At 33.8% G+C, this 14093-nt stretch overlaps 2 pseudogenes; one reads left to right on the forward strand and one right to left on the reverse strand.

Moving 5' to 3' along the window:
• The first annotated feature begins 1045 nt into the window (after positions 1-1045).
• On the forward strand, positions 1046-1144 carry LOC145612939 (small nucleolar RNA R71; annotated as a pseudogene).
• A 12371-nt stretch (positions 1145-13515) lies between these two features.
• Positions 13516-13614, reverse strand: LOC145612806 (small nucleolar RNA R71; annotated as a pseudogene).
• Between the last annotated feature and the right edge of the window lie 479 nt (positions 13615-14093).

The raw sequence follows: 14093 nt of genomic DNA on the forward strand, positions 1-14093 counted from the left end.
AGTAATTTGAGTCTCAAGCATCTTATTGTGGGTCATCATCTCATTGAATTTCTTATCACTAACCGCCATATAGGTGTTAATGATCTTGGTTTGATTATCAATCAACTCTTCCAAGGTTGTCTTAGGAGATGAAGGTTGTGAATAGGAATTTTAATTTTGAGTCTTTGGAACAAAACCGGGTGGGGGACCTCTTTGAGCATTGTTTTGAAAATTTCCCTTTCCTTGATTGTTCCAATTACTCCTATTTTGATTTGAACCATAACCTTGATTATGGTTACCACCACCATGATTATGGTTTCCATTACCTTGGTTATGATTTACATAACCTTGGTTTTGATTACCATAATTATGATTTTGATTACCATAGTTTTGGCTTTGATTTTGGCTACTATAACCTTGGTTATGGTTACCACGAGAACCTTGACTCCCTTGGTTCCTATAACCACCATTATGATTATAGTTGTCAAAATTGCCTTGGTTTTGGTAATTCCTATTCCATTGGCCTTTTTGATTATCAAACCTTTGAACATTATTGTTTGACACAAAATTAACATGTTCACACTCGTTGTTGTCAAATTCATCAACACATTCATTAGGACAAACACTAGAGTCATGATCATACGATCCACATGCATCACAAAACAAGCAACCTAAAGGCATATTATGTGAAGAGGGAGGGGGTTGAGAGTTAGAAGGAGTACCTCTCCCCTTAAATTGGGAGGGAAGATTAGAAGCTTGAGAAGAGGAAGAAGTGCTCTCCAACTTAGCTTTGATTGCGGTGACCTCCTTTCCTAAGTTTGTCATTTGGGAGGAAAGGTTGTTGATTGCATTAAGATGGTCCACCGAATACAATGAAGATTGCTTGCTTGAAGAGTCTCTCTCCCCATCTTGCCAATCCCTATAATATGTCACCACGTCCTCAATGATGTCCTCAACTTCTTCTTCGGTTTTGTTCATGATAGGGCCCCCGGTCCCTCCATCAAGACATGACTTGCCTTGGGGACTTAAACCGCCATAGAAGATTTGGATCACTTGGTATGTGGGGATTCCGTGGTGAGGGCACTCCCTTTGATACTCTTTGAATCTCTCCCATGCTTCATAAAGGCTTTCACTCGGCCTTTGCTTGAACCCTTGAATCAAGGCTCTTGCCTCCGCCGTCTTCTTTTGGGGATAGAAACGGGACAAGAAAGCCTTTGTAACATCGTCCCAAGTTCTCAAGGAGTTGGGCTTCACTTCCTTGTCTAGCCACTCCAAAGATCTTCCTATTAGAGAGAAAGGGAACAACTTGAGGCGGATGAATTCTTGAGAGACCCCATTGACTTTGATAGTGTTGCAATATTTTTCAAATTCTTTCAAATGGTTCAATGGGCTCTCATTCTTAGCCCCACTATATTGCCTTCTCTCAATCAAGGTGATCATTGCCGGCCGGATTTCGAAGTCATTTGCCGGGGTAGTAGGTGGAGCTATTCCACTCTCAAACCTATATGCCCCGGGCACTCCAAGCTCCTTCAAGGCTATTCTAGGATTTTCACCCATTCCTTGTTCTTCTTGAACTTCTTCTTCACTTGAAGAGCTATAAGCCAAGGATCTATTATCCACTCTTCTTCTTGAAAGAGTTCTCTCAATTTTCGGATCAAGGGGAACAAGGGGACGATCACGGGTTCTATGCATGCAAAACTCACACAAAAATGTTAGTAGCACGGCTACAAATGTAGCCTAGAGAAACAAAATCTTTTTGTATTTTATCAAAATGAAATAGACTCAAAAACAACATATACTCAAGCACCATTCCCCGGCAACGGCGCCATTTTGATGGGGATGAGAACGGTAGGTCGTTGGGCTACCACCCCACCCTATCAAACAAAATTTGTAACTTAACTAACCCCTATTTAGCGTAGTGGCAAGTCAAGGTCGAACCCAAGGGAATGGATATCAAGTGCACGATGTCTAAATCAAGATATTTCGGAATCAAGAAGGGGTTTGAGGTAGAACTAAGGCTAAACTAGGTAATGCAAACTTGTATAAAATCAATCTAAGACACTAGGGTAATGGATCCACATGCAATCATAATGGAATCGGTAATTTGGGAGGTCAAACCGACTAAGTCAAGCGATATGAAGGAAAATCATCATGTATCCAAAAGAGCATACTAAGGTGGTTCACCTAGAGGTCTAACTAGCGTCAACTACGCTAAACACTAGCTAGGAAACGTCACAAAGCACCTCAATTGTGAAATTGCAAGTTCACTAATCAATGGTCCGTATCATAGCAAGCTTACAATGCAATCTAGTGTATTAATCAAAGATGGCCAAACCTCAATTAATCACACACATGCACATGAAACATCAACCAAATTTAATCATATCATCAACTCCATCAATTATCCCCAAATTACACTATTCCATCATTCATACGTGCTTCACCATCTCCCTAGCTAGGAAACTACTCACTAGCCATAGGAATTAAGATCAAAACTACAACATTCATCAAATTCATCATCAACATACTTGAAATCAAAGATTAAACCAACAATCAATCAAAATCAATCAAAATTCAATCAATAACCAAATCAATCATCAACAATATGAAAAACTAATGAAATCAACTAAAATCAAACTTGTATTGAAATCAAGAAGAAATCCTTACAAAACTTTGATCCAAAGATCAAATACAATGAGGAATCCTTGAGCAATCACCAAAAATCATGAGTTTCTCTCTCTAGTTCTTGAGTTTCTCTCTCTAAAATTCTCCAAAAAACTAACTATCAAAATTCAATCTAAACTAAAAACTTCTTCTAAAAACTCTCCCCAAAAATAGGTAGAAATAACTATATATACAAGGAGGAGGTCGGTAATGACGCCCAAAAATAGACCCTCGTAAGTGCGGGCGCTCGAAGGAGTGTACCCAGGAATGTGCGCCCGCACACTCCTGATGTGCGGCCGCACACGACAGATGTGCGGCCGCACACTCCTCAAGTGCGCCCGCACATAGCTGCAGCTTCCTCCTTTCTTCTTTGCCCTTGCTCACGAGGTGCACGCATCCTAGATGATGATGATGGAGGACAAGGTGGGCAGCAACTTCCTTGAATTTCTTGAAGAAAATGAGCCATGAGAAGGCATAAACAAGACTTTGAAGCATGCTCCTTGAACCTCTCATTGACTTGAAACTTCTTGCACAAGCTTTAGGCATGAAAATCAATGGAAAACTATAGAAAGGAAGCCCGGGAATCCTTGGACAATCAATCACAACCTACAATCAAAGGATAAAAAGCAAGTAAAAGGGAAAAAATAGCAAGTAAACAAGAAAAAGCACGAAAAAGAGAAACTCGCTACAAAAAGCATAAAATGAAGAAAACAAGAATAAAACTAAGGAAAACTAAAGAAAAGAGAGATAAAATGAAATAAAAATCATCCAAAAAGGAACCAAATGAGTTCAAAAATTGTCACTCATCAAAATCACTAAGACAAATCAAGTTATAAGGTTTTAAGGTCTGGTAGAACCGAAATCAAGCAAATTCGGGCAAAATGAGAAGAAGCGTTCCCATTTTCTACATTCTCTTTCTAGTTAACTTGAAAGGGCTTGATTCATGTCAAATATATGTATTTATAACTTCCTAAGAAAATAAATCACAAAAAAAAGCATGTCATAAGGTTTTAAGGTCTTGTAGAGCCAAAATCAAGCAAATTCGGCCAAAATGGGAAGAAGTATTCCAATTATCTACATGCTCTTTCTAATGAGCTTGAAAAGGCTTGACTCATGTCAAATATATATATTCATAACTTCCTCACAAAATAAATCACAAAAATAAAGCAATTCATAAGGTTTTAAGGTCATGTAGAACTAAAATCAAGCAAATTCGGGCAAAATAGTAAGAAGCATTCCCATTTTCAACATATTTTTTCTAATGAAATTATAAATTCTTGAATCATTTCAAATATACATATTTACAACTGCCTAAGCAAATAAATAATGAAGCAAAGTCAAGTTATAAGGTTTTAAGGTCTTGTAGAACCAAAATCAAGCAAATTCGGGCAAAATGGGAAGAAACGTTCCCATTTTCTACATGCTCTTTCTAATGAACTTATAAATGCTTGAATCATGTGAAATATATGTATTTATAACTCCATAAGAAAATAAATCACAAAAACAAAGCAATTTATGAGGATTTAAGGTCTTGTAGAACCAAAATCAAGCAAATTCGGGCAAAATAGTAAGAAGCATTCCCAAATTCTACATGCTCTTTCTAATGAACTTATAATTGTTTGAATCATGTGAAATATATGTATTGATAAATTCATAAGCATAGATATCACAAAAAAAAAGCAAGTTATAAGGTTTTAAGGTCTTGTAGAATTGAAATCAAGCAAATTCGGGCAAAATAGTAAGAAGCATTCCCGTTTTCTACATGCTCTTTTTAATAAAATTGAAAAGGCTTGATTCATGTCAAATATATGTATTATTAACTTCCTAACAAACTAAATCACAAGAACAAAGCATGTTATAAAGTTTTAAGGTCTTGTAAAACCAAAATCAAGCAAATTCGGGAAAAATAGTAAGAAGCCTTTACATTTTCTACATGCTCTTTCTAATGAACTTATAAATTCTTGAATCATATCAAATATAAGCATATAAATCACAAAAACCAATCAAGTTATAAGGTTTTAAGGTCTGGTAGAACCGAAATCAAGCAAATTCGGGCAAAATGAGAAGAAGCGTTCCCATTTTCTACATGCTCTTTCTAGTTAACTTGAAAAGGCTTGATTCATGTCAAATATATGTATTTATAACTTCCTAAGAAAATAAATCACAAAAAAAACATGTCATAAGGTTTTAAGGTCTTGTAGAGCCAAAATCAAGCAAATTCGGCCAAAATGGGAAGAAGTATTCCAATTATCTACATGCTCTTTCTAATGAGCTTGAAAAGGCTTGACTCATGTCAAATATATAAATACATAACTTCCTCACAAAATAAATCACAAAAATAAAGCAATTCATAAGGTTTTAAGGTCATGTAGAACTCAAATCAAGCAAATTCGGGCAAAATAGTAAGAAGCATTCCCATTTTCAACATATTTTTTCTAATGAAATTATAAATTCTTGAATCATTTCAATTATTTACAACTGCCTAAGCAAATAAATAATGAAGCAAAGTCAAGTTATAAGGTTTTAAGGTCTTGTAGAACCAAAATCAAGCAAATTCGGGCAAAATGGGAAGAAACGTTCCCATTTTCTACATGCTCTTTCTAATGAACTTATAAATGCTTGAATCATGTGAAATATATGTATTTATAACTCCATAAGAAAATAAATCACAAAAACAAAGCAATTTATTAGGATTTAAGGTCTTGTAGAACCAAAATCAAGCAAATTCGGGCAAAATAGTAAAAAGCATTCCCAAATTCTACATGCTCTTTCTAATGAACTTATAATTGTTTGAATCATGTGAAATATATGTATTGATAAGTTCATAAGCATAGATATCACAAAAACAAAGCAAGTTATAAGGTTTTAAGGTCTTGTAGAATTGAAATCAAGCAAATTCGGGCAAAATAGTAAGAAGCATTCCCGTTTTCTACATGCTCTTTTTAATAAAATTGAAAAGGCTTGATTCATGTCAAATATATGTATTATTAACTTCCTAAAAAACTAAATCACAAGAACAAAGCATGTTATAAAGTTTTAAGGTCTTGTAAAACCAAAATCAAGCAAATTCGGGAAAAATAGTAAGAAGCCTTTACATTTTGTACATGCTCTTTCTAATGAACTTATAAATTCTTGAATCATATCAAATATAAGCATATAAATCACAAAAACAAATCAAGTTATAAGGTTTTAAGGTCTTGTAGAACCGAAATCAAGCAAATTCGGGCAAAATGAGAAGAAGCGTTCCCATTTTCTACATGCTCTTTCTAGTTAACTTGAAAAGGCTTGATTCATGTCAAATATATGTATTTATAACTTCCTAAGAAAATAAATCACAAAAAAAACATGTCATAAGGTTTTAAGGTCTTGTAGAGCCAAAATCAAGCAAATTCGGCCAAAATGGGAAGAAGTATTCCAATTATCTACATGCTCTTTCTAATGAGCTTGAAAAGGCTTGACTCATGTCAAATATATATATACATAACTTCCTCACAAAATAAATCACAAAAATAAAGCAATTCATAAGGTTTTAAGGTCATGTAGAGCTCAAATCAAGCAAATTCGGGCAAAATAGTAAGCAGCATTCCCATTTTAAACATATTTTTTCTAATGAAATTATAAATTCTTGAATCATTTCAAATATACATATTTACAACTGCCTAAGCAAATAAATAATGAAGCAAAGTCAAGTTATAAGGTTTTAAGGTCTTGTAGAACCAAAATCAAGCAAATTCGGACAAAATGGGAAGAAACGTTCCCATTTTCTACATGCTCTTTCTAATGAACTTATAAATGCTTGAATCATGTGAAATATATGTATTTATAACTCCATAAGAAAATAAATCACAAAAACAAAGCAATTTATGAGGATTTAAGGTCTTGTAGAACCAAAATCAAGCAAATTCGGGCAAAATAGTAAGAAGCATTCCCAAATTCTACATGCTCTTTCTAATGAACTTGTAATTGTTTGAATCATGTGAAATATATGTATTGATAAATTCATAAGCATAGATATCACAAAAACAAAGCAAGTTATAAGGTTTTAAGGTCTTGTAGAATTGAAATCAAGCAAATTCGGGCAAAATAGTAAGAAGCATTCCCGTTTTCTACATGCTCTTTTTAATAAAATATTGAAAAGGCTTGATTCATGTCAAATATATGTATTATTAACTTCCTAACAAAATAAATCACAATAACAAAGAAAGTTATAAAGTTTTAAGGTCTTGTAAAACCAAAATCAAGCAAATTCGGGAAAAATAGTAAGAAGCCTTTACATTTTCTACATGCTCTTTCTAATGAACTTATAAATTCTTGAATCATATCAAATATAAGCATATAAATCACAAAAACAAAACAAGTTCTAAGGTTTTAAGGTCTGGTAGAACCGAAATCAAGCAAATTCGGGCAAAATGAGAAGAAGCGTTCCCATTTTCTACATGCTCTTTCTAATGAACTTGAAAAGGCTTGATTCATATCAAATATATGTATTTATAACCTCCTAAGAAAATAAATCACAAAAATAAAGCATGTCATAAGGTTTTAAGTTCTTGTAGAGCCAAAATCAAGCAAATTCGGCCAAAATGGGAAGAAGCATACCCATTTTCTACATGCTCTTTCTATTGAACTTGAAAAGGCTTGAGTCATGTCAAATATATGTATTAATAACTTCTTCACAAAATAAATCACAAAAACAAAGCAATTCATAAGGTTTTAAGGTCTTGTAGAACTAAAATCAATCAAATTCAGGCAAAATAGTAAGAAGCAATTTCATTTTCTACATGCTCTTTCTAATGAACTTGAAAAGGCTTGATTCATGTCAAATATATTTATTTATAACGTCCTAAGAAAATAAATCACAAAAATAAAGCATGTCATAAGTTTTTAAGGTCTTGTAGAGCCAAAATCAAGCAAATTTGGCCAAAATGGGACGCAGCATTCCCATTTTCTACATGTTCTTTCTAATGAACTTGAAAAGGCTTGAGTCGTGTCAAATATGTATTCATAACTGCCTCACAAAAGAAATCACAAAAACAAAGCAATTAATAAGGTTTTAAGGTCTTGTAGAACCAAAAACAAGCAAATTCGGGCAAAATAGTAAGAAGCATTCCCATTTTCTACTTGCTCTTTCTAATGAACTTATAAAATAATATATATTATTTTATCGCCTTCGTTTTATTGCTAAAAGTGATTGAACGATTATTAATTCCTTCTAATATTTCTTTTGTATAGAACAAGATGACTTTTTTCCGTATTATTTATTACAACATATTATGTAAATTACTTCAATGACTCTTAATAAATTAGCAACAATTTATAACACTACTTATTTCTAATGGCAACAAATTAAAATGTGATGTCATTTTAGCAACAAAGAGTAAAACAAGTGTCCCCAATAGCAACAACTAGAAATTTTGTTGCCAAACGTTTTGTAAAATGGCATTGCTAAATGACAACAAATAAAAAATCTGTTGTCATCTAGCAACAATAATGAGACGGCTAATTTCTAATAGGAACAATTCAAAAATTTGTTACCTCAATTTGTTTCTAAATCGCTACAAATAAAAAATTAATTGTCAGAATTTGTTGATATATGGAACAAGACAAAATTTGATGAAATATAGCAACAACAAGTAAGACAACTTGTTTTCAATAGCAACAAAAAAGAGATACATTGAATTATATAAAAGTCAAATGCATTCAACAAAGGTAATTGGGTCAAATGAAAGTCAAACACATTCATACAAAGCTTTTTCAATCAAATAAAACTCAAATGCATTCAACAAAGCTAATTGAGTCAAATGAAAGTCAAACACATTCAACAACGCTTTTTGAATCAAATGAAAGTCAAATACATTCAACATAGACAATTGAGTCAAATGAAAGTCAAACACATTCAAACAAAGCTTTTTGAATCAAATGAAAGTCAAATGCATTCAACAAAGATAATTCAGTCAAATGAAAGTCAAACACATTCAAAAAAGCTTTTTGAATCAAATGAAAGTCAAATGCATTTAACAAAGCTAATTGAGTAAAATGAAAGTCAAACACATTCAAACAAAGGTTTTTGAATAAAATGAAATTCAAACACATTTAAACGAAGCTTTTTGAATTAAATGAAAATGAAATGCAATTTACAAAGCTAATTGAGTGAAATTAAAGTCAAACTCATTCATATAAAACTAATTGAGTCAAATGAAAGTCAAATGCATTATGAAAAGCTAATTGAGTCAAATGAAAGTCAGACACATTCAAACAAAGCTTTTGGAATCAAATGAAAGTCAAATGCATTCAACAAAGCTAATTATGTCAAATGAAAGTCAAACACATTCAAACAAAGCTTTTTGAATCAAATGAAAGTAAAATGCATTCAACAAAGCTAATTGAGTCAAAAGAAAGTCTAACACATTAAAACAATGCTTTTTAAATCAAATGAAAGTAAAATACATTCAATGATAATAATTGAGTCAAATGAAAGTCAAACAAATTCAAACAAAACTTTTTGAATCAAATGAATGTCAAACACATTTAAACAAAGCTTTTAAACCAAATAAGAGTTAAATGCATTCAACAAAGATATTTAAGTCAAATGAAAGTAAAACACAGTCAAACAAAGCTTTTTGAGTTAAATGAAAGTCAAATGCATTCAACAAAGCTTTTTGACTCAAATGAAAGTCAAACACATTCAAACAAAGCTTTTTAAATCAAATGAAAGTCAAATGCATTTAATAAAGATAATTGAGTGAAATGGAAGTCAAACATATTCATACAAAGCTTTTTGAATGAAATGAAAGTCAAATGCATTCAACAAAGCTAATTGAGTCTAATGAAAGTCAAACACATTCAAACAAAGCTTTTGGAATCAAATGAAAGTTATATGCATTCAATAAAGATAATTGAGTCAAATGAAAATCAAACACATTCATACAAAGCTTTTTGAATCAAATGAAAGTCAAAAAACAAAGATAATTAAGTCAAATGAAAGTCAAACACATTCAAACAATGCTTTTGAAATTAAATGAAAGGCAAATGCATTCAACATATATAAGTGAGTCAAATGAAAGTCAAACACATTCATACAAAGCTTTTTGAATCAAATAAATTTCAAACACATTCAACAAAGCTTTTTAAATTAAATGAATGTGAAATGCAATTCACAAAGCTAATTGAGTCAAATGAAAGTCAAACACATTCATAAAAAGCTAATTGAGTCAAATGAAAGTCAAATGCATTCTACAAAGGTAATTGAGTAAAATGAAAGGCACACATTCAAACAAAGCTTTTTGAGTTAAATGAAATTCAAATGCATTCAACAAAGCTAATTGAGTGAAATGAAAGTCATACACATTCAAACAAAGTATTTTGAATCAATAAAAGTCAACTGCATTCAACAAAGATAATTGAGTCAAATGAAAATCAAACACATTTAAACAAAGATTTTTGAATCAATTGAAAGTCAAATGCATTCAACAAAGCCTTTTGTCTCAAATTAAAGTCAAACACATTCAAACAAAGCTTTTTGAATCAAATGCAAGTCAAATACATTCAACAAAGTTAATTGAGTCAAATGAAAGTCAAACACATTCAAACAAAGCTTTTTGAATCAAATGAAAGTCAAATGCATTCAATAAAGATAACTGAGTCAAATGAAAGTCAAACACTTTCAAATAAAGCTTTTTGAATCAAATGAAAGTCAAATGCATTCAACAAAGCTAATTGAGTCAAATGAAAGTCAAACACATTCTAATAATGCTTTTTAAATGAATTAAAAGTCAACTGCATTCAACAAAGATAATTGAGTCAAATGAAAGTCAAACACATTTAAACAAAGGTTTTTGAATCAATTGAAAGTCAAATGCATTCAACAAAGCCTTTTGTCTCAAATGAAAGTCAAACACATTCAAACAAAGCTTTTTGAATCAAATGAAAGTCAAATGCATTCAACAAAGTTAATTGAGTCAAATGAAAGTCAAACACATTCAAACAAAGCTTTTTGAATCAAATGAAAGTCAAATGCATTCAAGAAAGATAATTGAGTTAAATGAAAGTGAAACACATTTAAACAAAGGTTTTTGAATCAATTGAAAGTCAAATGCATTCAACAAAGCATTTTGTCTCAAATGAAAGTCAAACACATTCAAACAAAGCTTTTTGAATCAAATGAAAGTCAAACACATTCAAACAAAGATTTTCTAATCAAATGAAAGTCAAATGCATTCAACAAAGCTAATTGTGTCAAATGAAAGTCAAACACATTGAAACAAAGCTTTTTGAATCAATTAAAAGTCAACTGCATTCAACAAAGATAATTGAGTCAAATGAAAGTCAAACACATTTAAACAAAGGTTTTTGAATCAATTGAAAGTCAAATGCATTCAACAAAGCCTCTTGTCTCAAATGAAAGTCAAACACATTTAAACAAAGCTTTTTGAATCAAATGAAAGTCAAATGCATTCAACAAAGTTAATTGAGTCAAATGAAATTCAAACACATTCAAACAAAGCTTTTTGAATCAAATGAAAGTCTAATGCATTCAATAAAGATAATTGAGTCAAATGAAAGTCAAACACTGATGAGTGTCATTTATGGCACTCATAGGATAGTCTTTTAGGTTATTTCTTTCCCTTTTTCATGCTTTCTTCTCTTAGTTTTGGTCCTTTTTCCTTTAGTTTCTCCTTTTTCCTCTTTTCTTTATGATTCTCGTGTTTTTATCGTGTTTTTCTTTATTTTGCTCTTTTTCCCTTTTATTTCCTTCCTTTATTTACTTGTGTAGGTATTGTGAGATTCACCTTGGCAAAGGATGCAATTCGGGACCTCAATGATCAAGTAAGGAAGAAGCATTTGGCTAGAGAGGGCTGAGAGAGGCCTTGCAGAGGCCTCGGAGAGGTCTCCAAGATATTTCCAGCAGGCCGCGGGCGCGGGACATCTTGCCGCGGGCGCGGGCCCAAAATGCTTAAAAATGTCAAAATGAGGCAGGAACTAGCCACGGTTGCACCGAAAGCTTCCCGCGGGAGCGGGGAAAATGGAGAGGCCTCTCCACTCAGAGAGACCGCGGCCCCTGATCAGCCTTTGGGAGCAGGGGATCGTCCCGCGGGCGCGGGTCCCTGATGTCGCGAGCGCGGGTGCTGCCCAGATAGCCCGCGGAGGGTTCCGTACCCATTTCTCCGCGGGCGCGGGTCTATCGAGAGAGGGCGCGGGAGCTGCCGTTTTCTTCTTAGCTTATAAATAGAATTGTATTTCCTTTTTGAATACAACTTTTTGATAATATTTCATTAGCTTAGTTTTAGAGAGAGAATCTAGAGCGAAGTTAGAGAGAAGTTATTGGTTTTGGATTTGTAACTCAACATTTGATCAATCAAGTTTGGATTTCATCATTTTCAATCATCAATTATAGTGAGAATTTCTTCCTTCTTTCATCTCTTGCTTACTTGCTATTTGATTTTTTCTTGATGCTTGTTTTTCTTGGATTTGAGTTTGATATTATTGAATACTTTGATTTCTATTAGATTTTGATATAGAATGATGATCAATGCAATTTCTAGTTATTTGTTTTTGAATTTCACCATGGGTAGTGAGTAGATTAGTTGCTGGGGAAAGGGGGAAGCATGTTTGATTAATGGAATTGCTAGTTGATGCTCTTTGATTGGTTGATTTGTTGCAATTAAATTGGTTGACATAGTTTTGCATGAGATTGATTAGATTAGGATTGATCACCCTATAAGATTAATCTAGATTGCATTGCAACTCTTAATGACATGACCAATTGATTTGAAGGTTGCTCTAATTGATTGAGTTTTCTTGTGATTCTTCTTGGTTTGCCTTTCATAGTGACCACTAGATTGGCCTATAGGAGATAGCATTTGAACTCTCTTGATTGCTACTATTGTTTGTCCATTGCAATACTTGAATTAATTGATTGAGTTTTAAACTAGCATTATCATTGATCTTGCACGTGGAGCCCATGTCCCTAGTGCTTCGACCCTTGATTACTTGTTAAATTTGATCTAGTTCACTTTAGTACCAACCATAATCTCATTTTCGACTTCGAGGTAGCTTGACTTAGACTTTAGTTTTCATCATTGCATTCCCTTGGGATAGACCCTTAACTTGCCCTATATTCATATAAGGTTGGTTAGGTGTTTACAAATTTAGTTTGGCTTGGGGAAAGGGTAGATAACGACATGCATTTTCCTCTTGTCAAAATGGCGCTGTTGCCGGGGAATGCTGTTGGTGCTTAGCTTTTGTTGTTGAGTCTACTTCATTTTATTTGAAAAAAAAATACAAAAAGATTTTGTTTCTTTAGGCTACACTTGTAGCTGTGCTAATAATATTTTTCTTTGTGTTTTGCATGCATAGAACCCGTGATCGTTCCTTTGTTCCCCTTGATCCGAAAATTGAGAGAACTCTTTCAAGAAGAAGAGTGGCTAATAGATCCTTGGGTTATAGTTCTTCAAGCGAAGAAGAAATTCAAGAAGAGCAAGGAATGGGTGAAAATCCTAGAGTGGCCTTGAAGGAGCTTGGAGTGCCCGGTGCATATAGGTTTGAGAGCGGAATAGCTCCACCTACTACACCGGCAAATGACTTCGAAATTCGGCCGGCAATGATCACCTTGATTGAGAGAAGGCAATATAGTGGGGCCAAAAATGAGAGCCCATTGAACCATTTTAAGGAGTTTGAAAAATATTGCAACACCATCAAAGTCAATGGGGTTTCTCAAGAATTCATCCGCCTCAAGTTGTTCCCTTTCTCTCTAATAGGAAGATCTTTGGAGTGGCTAGACAAAAAGGTGAAGCCCAACTCCTTGAGAACTTGGGACAATGTCACAAAGGCCTTCTTGTCCCGCTTCTACCCCCAAAAGAAGACGGCGGAGGCAAGAGCCTTGATTCAAGGGTTCAAGCAAAGGCTAAGTGAAAGCCTTTACGAAGCATGGGAGAGATTCAAAGAGTATCAAAGGGAGTGCCCTCACCACGGAATCCCAACATACCAAGTGATCCAAATCTTCTATGGCGGTTTAAGTCCCCAAGGCAAGTCATGCCTTGATGGAGGGGCTGGGGGCCCTATCATGAACAAAACCGAAGAAGAAGTTATGGACATCATTGAGGACGTGGTGACATACTATAGGGATTGGAAAGATGGGGAGAGGGACTCTTCAATCAAGCAATCTTCATTATACTCGGTGGACCATCTAAATGCAATCAACAACCTTTCCTCCCAAATGACAAACTTAGGAAAGGAGGTCATCGCAATCAAAGCTAAGTTGGAGAGCACTTCTTCCTCTTCTCAAGCTTCGAATCTTCCCTCCCAATTTAAGGGGAGAGGTACTCCTTCTAACTCTCAACCCCCTCTCTCTTCACATAATATGCCTATGGGTTGCTTGTTTTGTGATGCATGTGGATCGTATGATCATGACTCTAGTACTTGTCCTAATGAATGTGTTGATGAGTTTGATAACC

This window comes from Chenopodium album, chromosome 24, assembly GCF_948465745.1.
Source record: "Chenopodium album chromosome 24, dcCheAlbu1.1, whole genome shotgun sequence".
Taxonomy (NCBI): domain Eukaryota; kingdom Viridiplantae; phylum Streptophyta; class Magnoliopsida; order Caryophyllales; family Amaranthaceae; genus Chenopodium; species Chenopodium album.